General features: G+C 42.7%; 1 pseudogene; it reads left to right on the forward strand.

Annotated features, from left to right (window-relative positions):
* The first annotated feature begins 14,379 nt into the window (after positions 1–14,379).
* On the forward strand, positions 14,380–17,624 carry LOC109897259 (complement C1q tumor necrosis factor-related protein 1 pseudogene; annotated as a pseudogene).
* The last annotated feature ends 243 nt before the right edge of the window (positions 17,625–17,867 follow it).

Genomic DNA, 17,867 nt, shown 5'->3' on the forward strand with positions numbered 1-17,867 from the left:
CAGACAGTGACACATTGATAGACAGTGACACATTCAATCCCGCCTTGCACACTCTTATCTGCATCTAGCTGATCTAGGGTGTAGTCATTAGTACAACAGTTGCAAATAAGAGTTTCTATTGTACAAATTCGGGTATTTTTTATCCCAGTTTCGTTCCGTTCGTTTCCGTTTAAGAAACATTTGAACAGAATCGGTAGAAGGAATAGCACCCTTGATCACATGAAAACACAGTTCATAGCAGCCACGTTGTATTCCTTATTGCATCCATGCGCTCTCCTCCTCTCACCTTTTCCCTTTGCTTTTGGACTTTTTTTGCACAACACATTAGCTGTATGTGACCATGTGAAAAAACATTTCCAAGCCAAACAATATCATAACCGCTACACACAGCCTACATATTGTCACCGTATTAGCTAAAGTAACGTAATAACTAATAGAACTAGCTAACGCGATAGTAACCATAAAATCATGCAGTAGTGTTACAGTGTACAGTTAGTAAGCAGTTTAGAACTTGCCCCGGTGGCAAAACCAAAAGCTTACCTTGAATTGGAAGTGTTTGAATGTTGTGTTGGATAGTCATAGCTAGCATCCCTCTGTTTGAGCAGGATGTTTCAGTAGGCTAAACTAGCTAGCTGCATCTGCTAGCTAAGTAAGTGAAACTGAAACTGAAAAAACAATGACTATCTCTCTATTTCTCTCTTGCTTCTTCATTTTGGAATAAATTAATATGTTCAAAACTGTTCAGCTATTGTCTTTCTCTCTCTTCAAGTCAACTATTCACCACATTTTATCCACTGCAGTGTTAGCCAGCTGTAGCTTATGCTTTCAGTACTAAATTCATTCTCTGATCCTTTGATTGGGTGGACAACATGTCATGCTGCTAGAGCTCTGATAGGTTGGAGGACATCCTTCGGAAGTTGTCATAATTACTGTGTAAGTCTATGGAAGGGGGTGAGGACCATGAGCCTCCTAGGTTTTGTATTGTAAGTCAATGTAACGATAACTAACAAACGTCCATACTTGAGTGTTTTAGTGCCCCCAAAAATGTATACTTCCAGGTCAACTGTAATATGAATACCATTGTAAAGCACAATTTCTCTGCTTTCCAGCAAAATCAAGCTTCAGACCTTCTGTCCGTCTCTGCATGATTGAAGAATGCAATGGAGCTCCACCTGGCCTTTAAAAAAATGGTGGTTGGGGAAGAGAAGGCTACTGAGTAATAGTGAAAGGGGGAGAGATGTCGCGTGGGGAAACTGCTTTTTTCAACCGATTGCTCAAAAATGTTAATAAAACACTATAAAGAGTTTATATAATCTATCATTATTTTTAGGGCGGCAGGTTTTTTAGGGTTTTAAGTGCGGAGCTAAAGTTATCTTCACAAGTAAACTGTGTCTGTCTCGCGGCTTTTAAGAATCATGATGACGTGCAGAGATGACGCGAAGAATGAATGCATTCAGTTGTACAATTGACTAGGTATGCCCCTTTTCCTGTCCCTCTCGCTACCCCTGTTGGAAAGACTCTGTACGGCACACAATGTGTTGCATAATGCGTGCTGTACGATACTTCACGATATGTCACAATGTATTGTACAGCGCTTTTTCAACTTTTCTCGCTTACTATTGGTCTATTACCATGTCAATCAATAGAAGGGTAGTTTACACCCCGGATTTTGATGCCAACACAGTCACTACAGTCCTATTAGTTTTCATCGCAGCCTTGTTTGAATGCCGCGGTACGCAAAATCTGTACGGAGCAGAGTTAGCTACTGTTACCCAGAGGAGTCTATTGTAGACCTTCACTGCAACACAGTGTGTTTTAATCAATTATTTGGTGACATAAATATATTTAGTATAGTTTTACATTTAAAAAAATGCTTTTGAATTGCTTTACCAATTTAAAATAAATGAAATTCACTGAGGAGGAGGGTCCTCTCTGATTCAGAGGGGTTGGGTTCAATTTGGAAGACAATTTTCAGTTGTCTTCAACTGACTAGGTATCCCCCTTTTCCTTATCCTCCCCTTCCTCCTCTGAGGAGCCTCCACTGGTGTGTATGTACAGTATGTGTGCGTGTTTGTGTGTGCATGTGTGTGGGCCTGTGAGTTGTGTGGGGGAGAGGTTCTGATTTGAGTGTGTAATTGTGTAGCCGATCTAAGGGTGGTTGTGGCTTATGAAAGCTAGGATGCGAAATTAGGTCTGTTTGCGTGTGTAAACATGTCCTGTCAGGTGTGTGAATGAGTTTATGTATTAGTATGTGGTCTGACATTTAACTGTGACACCACGTCCCCACCACTGACTTTCGCTCTCTTGAAAAATTTGTTTTACTTGTTACAAGGCATTGCTATGATGAAAAGAAAATGCATTTGAGCTTGGGGTGGGGGGGGGGGGGGGGGTCAGTGAATTAACTGAGAGAAAAGCATGCAGGGCATTCTACGCCATTAAATAACTAATTCAAATTGAAATACCTAATATCACATTTTAAATACCTATTAAAATGTGGCTAAAGCTAATTGAATTTGTCATTGAACCAATTGCACTTTATGGCAGCGAAAAGTCCCCTCATGGGGCTGAGTTCACAAACCTGTTCTACTAACACACTGAATCCTCAGGACCTGAACATCAAATTAGTCAGAATAAACCAAATTACAACACAGACAAAACTAAACTACATTACCTATGGGGAAACACAAACAGATGCACAAAGTAAACTGTAATGCTATCTGGCCCTAAATCGACAGTACACCATGGCAAACTATTCAAATCAAATTTGATTTAACCATGGTTACAAAAACAAAATATTGGCTCAGTGAGCACAGCCTTGCCATTGAGAAGGCTAGACACAGGAAAACCAGGCTCCGTGTAGAGGAAAGGCTGTCGAACCACTTCCCCACAGCAGAACCCGAGTCAGAGCTGCATTTCCTGACAAGAATTTTGCTAGCATTGTCTGATAGTGGTCTGAGTAAGGGGTGGAAAACTTAAAACTATCTGTTATTGGCAGAGACGTTTGGAACTCTGTTTGTTAGTGTTCTACAATCCAATTTACTGCATGGTGATATCACCATGGAAAGCCAAAACTCCCACCCATGCAAACCTGCTGATTAGAAGGCCCTGTGCGGATTGTATTTTCAATCAACAACTATCAGGAAATAACACTAATACATTTTTTTTTCACACTTTTACAGTGTTCGTTTCGTCAGCTGTTTTGTCTGCACTGGGCCTTTAAACAGTTTAGTGTGGTGTCAGCTTCTTACCACCAGGTGGCAATAGAATAAATACCACAGAATAAATCCTCTACCTTGTAATGTGCAGCCAAGAAAACAATAACAGACCTAAAACAGACCTTAAAAGGGCAATCTGCAATTGTTACATTTGTTTTTTTAACTTTTAGATTAATGATATATACCCATTTATTCTTGAAAAATATAACTTATAAATATGTTCAACTGTCTTACCCCACCAAAACCCCAAATATAAGCTTGTTTTACTCCAATGTTTGTAAACAATGTAATTGTAAAGAAACACTGGTTATGCCTCAGAACATGGTTAAAACCATAATTTTGATCTCATGGATTGTCAGTCCTTGCATCCATAACTCTATGAATGTTATAGTGGTTGTGTAACAGTATAACTTTAGTCCGTCACCTCGCCCCTACCCGCGCTCGAACCAGGGACCCTCTGCATACACAGACAATTGACACCCACGAAGCATCGTTACCCATCGCTCCACAAAAGTCACGGCCCTTGCAGAGCAAGGGGAACCACTACTTCAAGGTCTCAGAGCGAGTGACATCACCGATTGAAACCCTATTAGCGCCCACCACCGCTAACTAGCTAGCCATTTCACATCGGTTACACTTGCACTTCTCCATCCCTCAGCTATTTACATAAACACTGTCAGGGTGTACCGCTTTGCTATCGTTTGATCTGCAGATTGCCCCTTTAAACTCCAAAGACTAGAATGGGAGGAGCCCTATAGTTTTATAACGATAACAGTAAGGCTGTTATGACAAGCCAACTTCAGAGTCTATACGGTATGACATCTTCGAAGAGTTCACACTGCTGTGGATTCCCTGGCCTCTTCAGCTGCTCACAAAGAGTTTTCATACTCCCATTTATTATACGACATCTTCTCTATAACTAAGATGAATGAGTGTATTCAAAGAGAAATGATAAGACAAGAGGCGGTATCAAGTGATTAAACGAATAGAGATACAAGACTAACTAACGACTCCCACATGAATCTCGAGAGCGGAAGGTCACTGTGAACTTGGCTTACTACTTTTTTCGTCTTCTGTAGAATGTGTATCATTTTCCATCTGTACACCATATTCACCTGTATAAGACTCTGGTACCTCCATCTGCACAGAGAATGGGGCGCCTGCTTGATTTAGTCTCATGTGAGTCTCTGTTTGAGGATCCCCTGCCTGCCTGTTTGTCTGTTTGCCCTCCTCCTCAGCATGTGCTAGGAGATGAAGCTACAATGAGAGAGAGAGAGACAGAGGGAGAGGGAGGGAAATAAAAAAAATCATGACTAGCATACAGTAAATCTACAAAATCAGAGCTTGTCTTGGAACGGGTCCACCCTGGAATCTGAGGATGTCGGGCCAAGTCGAGTGTGTCTGTCCTCTTTATTCGTGTGGATTAGAAACAGAGCCCGGAGGAAAGCGTCAACGACACTGCAATCGTAACCAAGATACAGATTAGCCTAAATTAGAGGGGGGGGGGGGGGGAGCATATGGAAGCGCTTCTATTTGAGGCAATAGGGATAACCAGGGACAAATGAATGTGGATCGTGTTCCAAAGATCCACTTTATTTCCCATTCATTCCAGATGGTGTGGTGGACTTGAAATAAAAGCCATACAAAATGTGATGTTTCTCATATACTTTCTCATGACTGGCATTATGTACAGACTTTTACTTTACTGAGATTATTTTTTACAGGGACAGTGCATATTAATCAACGTTTCAGTAAAAGTACCGGTTTTAAAGCCGGCAAATTTTCAAATCGCAGTACCTGGGCAGGTTATTAAAAACAATTATAATAACAATACAGACAAACAAAGAGCAGTGAGAACATGCAGAGCAACATATGACAAGCAACACATAGCACATGGTCCCAAACGGATACCACCAGGAGCTTCTCCCCTGACACAGACATCTGGCTGAGTAGCATCAGTTGCCCTCTTTGTGAAGAACATACTGACTGTTGTTTTTTTGGACAAGAGAATGCTACTCGTAGGTAAACATACATTCATAATCCATTGTCCTAGATCTGAAACAGAAACAAATCTTTATATCTCAGCAAAAATCCTACCCAAGTTTGTTGAATGCCACAACCATATGAACTACTGCATTGATGTCCATGTTTCGGTAGACACCCCAAAGAACAAACACACGGACACAAGGTCAAATAATGTTTGCCACCTCATAAAAAAGAATGAGTTCTGCCTGGTGGAACACTGACTATGTCCCAAATGACACCCTATTCCATATATAGTGCACTACATTTGGGATGCGGCCTCTACCTTCTGGTTATTGGTGGGCAATTAAGTTGAATAGAGACAAGGAGCGAGTCTAGAGAGGGTTATGGAGTTTTTAATGAGAGGAGAAAATGAGAAGTCAATGAGTGGTCAGTGATTAAGGCCTAGGTGTGTCAGAACAAACTGTATAAACATGTGACCACTTGTAGGAAAGGTCACAGGTCAAGAGCTCATGTCAACAATATGATTGAGGAGGCTCATGCTGGAGAATTTCATTTTGGAATCTCACCATTAATATATCCCCAAATATAAATAATTTATTGTACATTTGTGTTTTTGTATTATTTGTTCACGTAGGCCTGGAATAAATTGAAGGATAGTCAATGAAACAAAAAGCATATTGACGTAGTTTAAAACACAGTTTGTGTTATGTGATTGATCAGTTCCCCTTCCTTCAACACATTACATTTGTGGGACAGTTATGTTTCCACTGCTGAATGTTTCTGGACGTTTTGCAGTTTCCTCTATTAACATTAGGAGTAGCGTTGACATCGGGGGAAAAGAAAGGTACAGAGGAAGAGAAAATGGTTGAGTAGCTTGCAGTTGAAAGAGGAATCAATAGTCTGAATGAAATCAGAGCGACAGAGCGACAAATAATGTGTTTTCTTGGCAATTAAAAATTGAAAGAGAGGGAAAGAAAGAGACGCAGACGACAGACAGGCAGCATGTGAAGCATGAGCCTTCCTTCCTTATTTCCTCCCTCCCTTCCTCCCTTCATAGATATACACAAACCGGTACTATTGACACTGGTAGTTCAAGGGAGGACAGTCAGTGTCGACGTATTAGAGTCAATAAAATGTGGGTCAGATGTGTCTGTTAACGTCGTGGAGATGAAAGAAGAAGAACACCCCTGACATAATTACATAACCATCTGTGGAGTCTCCTTCAATCCTGGACACCTAGGCGGTAGCACGCTCCAGATGTGCTTGTGTTACGCATGTTCACCCATTTGAAATCAACTTCCGGCTCTCACTGCAATGGCAATAAGAGCTCATCCAAAAACCTGCAGAGGGTAAATAAAAATAGGCCTGTTCATTCTCACTGTTTGCTGCAGGTAGACGGTTGTGCCAACATTGCTGTGCTGTGTCTGTGTCTATTCTACAAAAACTATTGGGCCCAATAAATAGTCAAACATATATTGTCTCTGCTAAAAGTGGATCTGTGTGTGCACGCGTGTGTGTGTGTGCTTGCCTGTGTGCCTGCACATGGGCATGTGTGTGTTACTGTCCCTTCCCCAAGGTTTCTGCCACCAATTCCTCCCCAGCGATGGTCCTCCCTCCCAATCTTTTCCTTCCCTCAAGCTAGCCTACCTCTCACCTCTGCCCCCCCCCCCCCCCTCACCTTCTGTCTCCACCCCAAAAATAACACTACCCCACCCTGTCTGTCCCTGACTCCATGTATAACACCCTGTGTCCCCTTTCTCCTCAGAGTGCTATCTCCCTTCCAGGCCCTCCACACTCCCACACTAACATCTGCTTCCTCCTCTCCTTTGTGGCTTGAGCTTTTACAGATGGGAAGCAGCAGAAAAAAAGAGCAGAGGGAAGGAATTCACCACAGCAGAAATACAGGACTGGACTGGAAGGATGGCAGACAGTACTTGCAAAGGCAATGGGATGGCTTCTTTTGAGCCTCCCGCAAACTATTATGCAGATGTAGTGTAGGGTTCGGGTATGGTGCGTGTGTGTGTGTGTTTGTCCACTGTTTGATTGGTTATGGGATATCAATAAAATGTTCCTATCTGTGTTCTGATTCATTTATTTAACAGAATGTAATAAACGGCTGTCCAAACAGAACCTCCAGACATAGCCTTTACACTCCATCCGTTCTGTATTGTCAGCTGGCTCAAATTAAGATCTTTTTACCAGTTTTTTTTATTTGGGGCAGCAGCGTAGCCTAGTGGTTAGAGCGTTGTACTAGTAACCGGAAGGTTGCAAGATCAAACCCCCGAGCTGACAAGGTACAAATCTGTCGTTCTGCCCCTGAACAGGCAGTTAACCCACTGTTCCTAGGCCGTCATTGAAAATAAGAATTTGTTCTTAACTGACTTGCCTAGTTAAATAAAGGTAAAATAAAAAAAAATGTATTTCTAACTATTCTTATTGTTGACGATGTTGTTTTCATAGTTTTGCTTTGGCAACATTTCATATCACTTTGCTTTGGCAACATTGAATTTGAATTTTAGAGAGAGAGAGAGAGAGAGAGGCTAACTCAGGATTCTCCTCATCCCCCTCCCCTCTCCTCTCTCTCTCCTCAGCTGATCGACACGACTTGCAGAGACTTCCACGAGAGGTAAATTACAGCCTGCTTTACTATCAATCACATTAACTGTCATTCTCTGGTAGCCTCTGCACAATGCCAAGAGTGCATGTATCACGCAGTCCAGCATCTTTCATTTGGCTACATTAAACGTAATGCCTCACTGATGGGCGTCGCCTGAAAACAAATGATTTTGTTTTTCACTGTCTTTTAAAATATATATATATTTTAATTTTAGCCCTTTTTTCTCCCCAATTTCTTGGTATCCAGTTGTTTTAGTAGCTACTATCTTGTCTTAGCGCGCACTGCGCCCGGCCCGCACAAGGAGTCATGTTTTTCACTCTCACTCAGATATCATATTAGCATGACATTTACAGCTAATTCCCTGTAATTCTACACATTTTGACATGGGGTGGGGATACATTGTTGCAGTTTTAAAGCTAATTCCATGCAATTCTACATATTTTTGCCAACGACTTATGTCATGCTTTTTTTGGCTACACTGAGCCTTTAAAAATGAACTATGCAGAATTCTCCAGTTCCTGTTTGCAAAAATTGTAATAGTTTGCATAATTTCAGTTTATGTGACAAAACAAGAAAGTATAGAGTAGAGAATATTGTGCCATATAAATAACTGCCACATAATGAAAGTGCGTGTGACACCCACATTTACTGAAAATAAGATACACTATATACACAAAAATATGTGTGTGGACACCCCTTCAAATGAATGGTTTCGGCTATTTCAGCCACACCTGTTAATGACAGGTGTATAAAATCGAGCACACAGTCATGCAATCTTCATAGCTCAGTGACTTTCAACGTGACACCGTCGTATGTTGCCACCTTTCCAACAAGCCAGTTCGTCAGAAATCTGTCTTGCTAGAGCTGCCCCGATCAACTGTAAGTGCTGTTGTTGTGAAAAGAGACGTCTAGGAGCAACCACGGCTCAGCCGTGAAGTTGAAAACCACACAAGCTCACAGAACGGAACTGCCGAGTGCTGAAGCGTGTAGAGCGCTTTTAAAACGTCTGTCCTCGGTTGTAACACTCGCTACTGAGTTCCAAACTGCCTCTGGAAGCAACATCAGTGCAATAGTGTTCGTCAGGAGCTTCATGAAATGGGTTTCCATGGCCAAGCAGCCGCACACAAGCCTAAGAACACGCGTTTTCTGGAGTGATGAATCACGCTTCACCATCTGGCAGTTCGACGGACGAATCTGGTTTTGGTGGAAGCCAGGTAAACGCTTCCTAACCCAATGCATAGTGCCAACTGTAAAGTTTGGTGGAGGAGGAATAGGCACCTTAGTTAGGCCCCTTAGTTTCAGTGAAGGGAAATCTTAACTTAATGCCCATGATTTTAGACTGAGATGTTCGACGAGCAGGTGTCCACATGCTTTTGGTCATGTAGTGTATGTAAAGCCACATATGGCCATATTACTTTTCCGTATGGGGCAGCTTGCGCCAAAATGCTAATGTACTTGATTTATCAAATGCAGATTAGTCTATCGCAGCATCCCACTGGCTTTCTTTGCATGTTCTCTAATCTAGCACCACACCAGATCATATAACTTTAAACCCACACTGTACGTCACTGCTACTACATGCCAAAGTCAAACTTGATTAACTATGCTTGTGTTACCATCGCCTTGTTCTAGGACTGTAGGCCAGCTTTGCTGTAGTGTATGGATATTAACTCAAACAATGTGTACTGGATCAGTTGAATCCTGATTCATAAAGTCAGCCTTTATACTATCTTTGGTCTTGAGATCTACCCAGTGTGAATCCCAAATGGCACCATTTTCCCATAGAGCACAACTTTTTTTCACCAGGGCCTAAAGTACTGCACTATGTAGGGTATACCGTGTCATTTGGGATGGTGTCCAAATGTCCATCTTTTAAACTGTAAAATTGAACTGGGTGGCTCAACTATCAACTCAAGTCCTAAACTCAAGTCTTAAACAAGTCATAATGTGCTCTTCGCCAGATGTAATACCATTTCATTTTTTTAACAAGAGTAATAGTTAGTATATTACATTTACGCAAATCATGAATTCTTTAAAAAACATCTATATATTTATTACTTTAGCCATGAGAAAGACCCACCCCCCAATAGTGATCGACTATCAAGGATCGCTATGGGGCGCAATCGGGCGATGTAGGCTTGTACACAATCGCCCAGCCCAACCACAATGGCCCAACTTTGTTTTAGGAACAGCAGTAACATCGGGCAGGATTTAAGCTACCAACTGCCTAGCAAGTTGTAGCTCAATCTTGGGTGCAATGATCACGTTCACGCACTGACTGACTGTGCGGAGGCTCATTGATTTAACGTTAGCCTACATAATACACTAGTAAAGTAATAAAATGTATATCTGCCAGCTATATTAGCCACGACTTACCATTCTTTGTGCAGCTTCAAATGTCGAACAAAGTTGGAAATTGTTGCGCCTCCATCTGTAATTTTCTTCCCGCATGTTTTGCAAGTTGCAATCCGTTTTTTTGTTGATACAGCATCATCTTTTAATCCGAACAGAATCATTACGGATATCATCTTTCCAAGGGCTCCATCTGAATTCACCCCTCCGATGTTCCTCTGCACTGCCGCACAACTTTTTCCTCAGCTGGCACAATTTCATTGGCTGCTGTCCGATTCAAACTGTAATCTGTTAAATGAAGAGTTTATGGCTGCACACTTTTTTAAATAGCATCATTTTTAATATTTGGGCTCGGGGAAGGTATCAAGTCAGGTCGAGTCATAAGGCTCATGTCCAAGTCAAGACACGAGTGTCACGCCCTGACCTTAGTTATCTTTGTTTTCTTTATTATTTTGGTTAGGTCAGGGTGTGACGAGGGTGGTATGTGTGAGGATCTTGTCTAGGGTTTTTTGTACATCTATGGGGTTTTGGTTTGTCTAGGTAATGTAGGTCTATGGTGGCTTGAATTGGTTCCCAATCAGAGGCAACTGTTTATCGTTGTCTCTGATTGGAGAGCCTATTTAGGTTGCCATTTTCCATTTAGGTTTTGTTGGGTTATTGTCTATGTATAGTTGCCTGTGTCAGCACTCGATGTTTATAGCATCACGTTTGTTTTGTATAGTTTGTTAAGTGTTCTTTGTTCATTATAAGAAGAATGTATTCTAATCATGCTGCGCTTTGGTCTCGTCTATACGACGAACGTGACAACGAGCCATTGGTGTTAAAGTCAAAGTCGAGTTGCAAGTCATCATATTCTGGAGTCTGACTCCAGTCCAAGTCATGTGATTTGAGTCCACACCTCTGGCCTGTACAATAAAAAAAACTATCAAGATACTGTACCTCAGTACACTTCACAAGTTTAAATGGTTAACATTTTTTTTACAGCGATTGTACAGAGTACTATGCTGCATCCCGTGCATATGAGAATCAACTTTGATTTGACAATCCCAGAAAAAGACCAAGATCACTCAGATGTCTGCAGATCATGGCCATTTATTTCAGGGACATTATGGAAGAAGCTATAGCACTGCTATACTTTTGGATTGTTGATGAGAGCCACACTAGTGTTTCTTCTGTGGATTTTCATTGGACCCTTGGCCCTATGTTCTGTCACTGCAATGAGCTATGGATCTAAAATGTCACCTTAGTATAACAGCTGTGTTGGACTGTCTGTCTGAGACTATAAGGCTGGCATCATAGAAAATGATCAATGATGGTCATGGTTTGAACCGAAGCTCCAGACAACAGTGGTTGCTGTCTCATGGATAGTTCATAGCTAGCTTAAATCAAAGTGAAATCAAAGTTTATTACAGTGAAATGCTTACTTACAAGCCCTTAACCAACAGTGCATTTTTTAAGTAAAAAATAGGTACTAGGTAAACAATAGATAAGTAAAGAAATACAAAAAATGAAACCGTAAAATGACAGTGAAAATAACAGTAGCGAGGCTAAATACAGGTGGTACCGGTACAGAGTCAATGTGCGGGGGCACCGGTCAGTCAGGCTAATTTAGGTAGTATGTACGTGAATGTATAGTTAAAGTGACTAGGCATAGATGATAAACAGAGAGTAGCAGCAACGTAAAAGAGGCAGTTGGTGGGTGGGGGGTGGCGGGACACAATGCAAATAGTCCGGGCAGCCAATGTGCAGGGGCACCGGTTAGTCGGGCTAATTGAGGTAATATATATGTGAATTGACTATGCATAGATGATAAACAGAGAGTAGCAGCAGCGTAAAAGAGGGGTTGGGGGGGGTTGGGGGGTTGGCGGGACACAATGCAAATAGTCCGGGTAGCCATTTGATTACCTGTTCTGGAGTCTTATTGCTTGGGGGTAAAAGCTGTTGAGAAGCCTTTTTGTCCTAGACTTGGCACTCTGGTACTGCTGCTTGCCATGTGGTAGCAGAGAGAACAGTCTATGACTGGGGTGGCTGGGGTCTTTGACAATTTTTTGGGCCTTCCTCTGACACCGCTTGGTGTAGAGGTCCTGGATGGCAGGCAGCCTAGCCCCAGTGATGTACTGGGCCGTACGCACTAGCCTCTGTAGTGCCTTGCGGTCGCAGGCCAAGTAGTTGCCATACCAGGCAGTAATGCAGCTAGTGAGGGGGCTCTCGATGTTGCCGCTGTAGAACCTTTTGAGGATCTGAGGAACCATGCCAAATCTTTTCAGTCTCTTGAGGGGGAATAGGTTTTGTCGTGCCCTCTTCACGACTGCCTTGGACCATTCTAGTTTGTTGGGGATGTGGACACCAAGGAACTTAAAGCTCTCAACCTGCTCCGCTGCAGCCCCGTCGATGAGAATGGTCCTCTTTTTCCTGTAGTCCAGAATCATCTCCTTTGTCTTGATTACGTTGAGGGATAGGTTGTTATTCTGGCACCACCCGGCCAGGTATCTGACCTGGTTTTCGGTGATCAGGCCGACCACTGTTGTGTCGTCTGCAAACTTAATGATTTTGTTGGAGTCGTGCCTGGCCATGTAGTCATGAGTGTACAGGAAGTACAGGAAAGGGAGCATGCACCCCTGAGGGGCTCTAGTGTTGAGGATCAGCGTGGCAGATGTGTTGCTACCTACCCTCACCACCTGGCTGCGGCCCGTCAGGAAGTCCAGGATCCAGTTGCAGAGGGAGGTGTTTAGAGGGAGGTGTTTAGTCCCATGATCCTTAGCTTAGTGATGAGCTTTGAGGGCACTATGGTGTTGATTGCTCATGTTCATCATTCCTAAACCTTCCCTGCTCCCATCTATGCAAATATACTGTATGTTTTCTCTGGCTCCAAAACCACTCTTTTTCCTACTGTCCTGGAACAGCAGTGGGACACGTAATAATTCAGTTGCTAAGCAGACTCTGATATATTTCAGATGATGTTTTTTCCCCCCCATCTTATTCATGTGGGTATTCATTAAACCACTATAGCAAACTTTTTTGGCCCACAACCACATTTTAATATCTGAAAATGATTGCGACCCCAACCATGTGAAAAAAATGCAGCCAATGTTTACTTTGTTATTTCGGGCTATGGCAGTTCATTGTAAAACGTTCTAACAGTATTTCTGATTGTGTTCTCAAATCACCATCATATGCTTTTAATGTTGGGCTATGACAGTCAATTGCAAATTAGTCTCTTATCTCTTATCTCATAATGTCTCTTATCTCACCACCACTAATTAGATGGGTGTACTTGATCCATGTCGCGTCGGAGCTTCTCAAAGTCAGGGGGTGTGTTCGACAATGCGCACCTCACCTCTTTTTTTTCTAATACAGACGAGAGCACTGAATCAGAGTACCATGAGTTTTAATGCTCCGAGGGAGACGGCACAGTATTCCGTTTGAGTCATGAACCAAATCTCCTCCATAGTGACCTGCCTTATCTGCTGCATGACAGCTCGATCAGCTGTTTCATTTAAGGGCAAATTTCATTTAAGGGCATGTCAGCTGAGCCAGGGTCACAGTCAAACGGATTTTGCTGATTTGTTCACTCATCTGTATAAATGTTTTGTATTTCCCCTTCATGCCTGCATTCAGTTCGTTCAGTTTCCCAAATATGTCTGTCTACATAGGCAAGGAAACACATTTTCACACAGAAAGTCAACAAAGTGTTTTACATCCATTGCGAATAACAACAGTCCCTTTCCATTTCAAAAAATCTTTCCAACACTCCTCCTCGATAACCACCAAGCCTCTGTGTGAAATAGAACATTGTCATGCTCTGATCCCATATCTCCACACAGTTGTGCGAACAGGCATGTACGATGTAGTTTACAATCGAAGTTACCTGCTGCATATCTCAGAGTTCTGCGCTCAGCTCTTTTGCCGCCAGTTGCTTTTGTTGTATCCATTATAGCTCAGGGGGTGTATCATGCATCCATATGGCAGAGGGAGAAACATTTATAACTGGAGTGCAGAGGCCTGACGCCGTCCTTGTCCATTTACAGCACTTGCAGTGCTAGGAAGCCAATATGTAATTTGGGCGAACTATCCCTTTAAGGTTGTGTCTAATCTGTCTGTTGACCTTCCTTGTCCTCCCAGGTGCAGCAGCAATGTTTGACCGCCTCCACCTCCTGACCCCCGTCCTCCTTTTCCTCCCCCTGGTCATCCCTGTCCCACCCCAGGGAAATGCCTCTCCTGCCCCCTGCCGCCGCTGCTGTGATGACCTGGAGCCACAGGAGGGCCCCTCAGATGAGGGACCAAAAGAGTGGCCTGAACCAGATACCTGAAGTCCGCACCTTCATCAACATGACCATCCTCAAAGGTGCGCCTGGATTGTGCCTTTACACCTGCAATAGACATAGCTTGATCCCAGGTCTATTTGTGGTGTTTTGCCAACTCCTATGGTGGTTGTCATGCCAAAGACAAAGCAATTGGCAAAACAGCACAAAAAAAACATGCTACACTGTACACAATGACTGAATTTCATTTGATTGGATTATCAGTATGTGTATTCCGATCCAAGGCTCTACTCAATTGGACACCTGCTCGCATTTGACACATTAAGAGACTTGGTAGTATGCTAGTGTAACAGATGTAAATCGTACTCTACTTGCGTTGTGTTTTCTCCTAATAAATCACATCAGCCAGTGGTCCCAGTTGAGCATCATTTATTTCTGTTGCTGTTGTTAAATGGGAAACAGCACGTTAGTTGTGCAGGGATTAACGATATTGATGGCTGTCGAAGGCTAAATCTGTAGCATGAAGCCAACTGTGTTAGCGGTGGGCTTATGTGACCATTACATCGGTGTATGCTAGCTAACACACTTATTTACAGCAATCATATGCCAAAGCACATCCCAGAAAGCCCCTCAATCCCTAACAGGTGCCACACATGTATAAATCAGTAACGTACAGCAAACTTGTACACATTGTAAAATATAAAATAGTATCCACAACGTGACCTACCCCTTGCATCACATTTTCATACTGGGAAGACCTGACGTTCGCGATCTCCCCCTATCTGCAAGCGGGGCCAATCACAACACACCTTATTGTCATCAGAGTTGAACCAACCAACAAGAATGCTTGAACATTAAATACACCTTTCTTTAGAGGCAAGTGGAAACATAACCAACACTAGACACTGAGATTGGCTCATGTACATGTGATTCACCAGAGGAGAATGACTGCTCCTGGAGTTAATGAGGCTGTTTGGTTTCAAACGGACCTTTTCATTGAATGAATGCTTTATTTTTTTCTCCAGTCATTGGACTGGAGTCTAAAAAGTCTAATGCCATTTCAGAACATTAACCTGGCATTGAACTTGCTTATGTGGCAGAAAACATGACCAATAACGTAAAAGATTGTGTGTGTGGCTTTGCGTGTTTTGTGTGCTCACCAGAGAGCGTGACCTAGCTTTGAAAAACATGCTTTGGCTTTCCAAAAATAAAGCTGCAAAAAAAAAAAAGATAAGCAGAACTCTAGAACCCTAAATTCTCATCTACTGAATGGTCTGGAGTGACTCCGAGTTTACGTAACATTCCTATCTGGACTTCAGAAAATCATAAACAATCTATCTACACAAAAGCTTCTATGATTTATGTTATACTAACTTTAATCTCAACATTACCCCACTTGGACCTTTAGTCTACATTACTGTGTCATAGCTCTCTAAGGACTCATGTGCTGTATATTTTCCATCTTGCCTCACAGGGGACAAGGGAAACAGCGGGGACAGAGGGACACCTGGGAAGTCTGGTGAGGAAGGCGCTCCTGGGTCCCGAGGGCCAATGGGCCCCAAAGGAACCAAGGGCCAGGCGAGCCCCCCAGGGGACTCCTTCAAGAACCAGGACGCAGCCTTCTCGGTGGGGCGTCGCAAGTCCCTCCACAGCGTGGACTACTACCAGGCCCTGGTGTTCGACACAGAGTTCGTCAACCTCCACGGCCACTTCGACATGTTCAAAGGAAAGTTCTACTGCTACGTCCCTGGGATTTACTTCTTCAACATCAACATCCACACCTGGAACTTTAAAGAGACCTACCTGCACATCATGAGGAATGATAAGGAGCAGGCCATTGTGTGCCCAGCGAGAGGTCCATCATGCAAAGCCAGAGCCTTATGTTGCCCCTTGAGCTCAGTGACGAGGTGTGGGTCCGGCTGTACAAGAGGGAGAGGGAGAACACTGTGTATAGTGACGATGTGGATGTGTACATCACCTTCAACGGATACCTCATCAAGCCCACCTTGGAGTGAGATGACCTGCTGGGTCGTGTTCGGTAGGCACAAAATGGAAGAAAACGCCCTAACAGAGTCAAACGGGGAGGTACTATCTGGACTTGTCCAGGAAGAAACGCTTGTTTTCTTTTTCCGTTGCAAAATGTTTGAAATGTTTTGTGTTTAGTCCAGTGTGTATGCTGTTTTTTTTTGTGTTCAGTTTCTGAGCTCTTGATCAATTCTGTCTGGTAAAAGCTGTTCATAAGATCCTGATATTTTCCAGGTGGATATCAGTTGCACAGTTGTATAAATGAAAAAGACTACGGTAGTGATTATAGTGGGCTTGCAAAATTGATCTCACAAGTACAAATGAGAAAAATATGATAATAGTTCAATCTCAACGGGGATGCCTTGGTAACAGGATACAGAAATGTTATTTACAGTTTGGTGCTGTTTCTGTTTGGTCTTCTCTAGTCAGAACCTGATGTGGAAGACTAACAGTGCCAGCTGGAATAGGGTACCATCGCACCACTCAAACAGGGTCGACATGGATCAAGTATTCAATACCACAAATAAGCCCTCTGGAGTAGAAAGATGAATTGATTGATTCCAAAAGTAACGACTCAAAGAAAATGTATGAACAGTTCTCTTGGCAGTATTTCCTTCAATGACAGCAGCTGAGACAAGTCTGGCGAAATTTGTCGCCTTGCACATCAGGGAATGTGGTTCCTTGTGTGATATTATTTTGCCAGGTACTCTGAAATGTAATGGCTTGAAACCCAGTCAAACTCCAACATAACATAGCTTCAGAAAATAGAGCATTTCGGAGTCTAAAATCAACACAAATCCAGTTGCCAGCAGTAGCCTTACTGTATGCTAAAATACGCTACTAAATACAAGGTGCTAAAACATCCTTCAATCGTTTTCAAATTCACACCGTAAATGCTTCCAAATGTGTGGTTGTACTGCAGGTTTATGAATGTCTGTGTGAGAGTCAGAGAGGGGCTTTACAGGAATGTAAAGAAGGGAGGGGGGCTGTAAAGATTCAAAACAGGATGTCAGAGGTGCAGGTAAGTTTCTTCTCGTCAGTCATCCAGACAGACCTCCACCCTCATATCACATGCAGGAGGGAGTCCAGAGATCAAACAAAGATAAACTGTTGATCAAAGGGTTGATTAAGTGTGAAAATACAGAGAGCGAATGAAGGAAAAATATAATTCTATACAGTGCCTTGCGAAAGTATTCGGCCCCCTTGAACTTTGCGACCTTTTGCCACATTTCAGGCTTCAAACATAAAGATATAAAACTGTATTTTTGTGTGAAGAATCAACAACAAGTGGGACACAATCATGAAGTGGAACGACATTTATTGGATATTTCAAACTTTTTTAACAAATCAAAAACGGAAAAATTGGGCGTGCAAAATTATTCAGCCCCTTTACTTTCAGTGCAGCAAACT

The sequence above is a fragment of the Oncorhynchus kisutch genome, linkage group LG10, assembly GCF_002021735.2.
Source record: "Oncorhynchus kisutch isolate 150728-3 linkage group LG10, Okis_V2, whole genome shotgun sequence".
Lineage (NCBI taxonomy): Eukaryota > Metazoa > Chordata > Actinopteri > Salmoniformes > Salmonidae > Oncorhynchus > Oncorhynchus kisutch.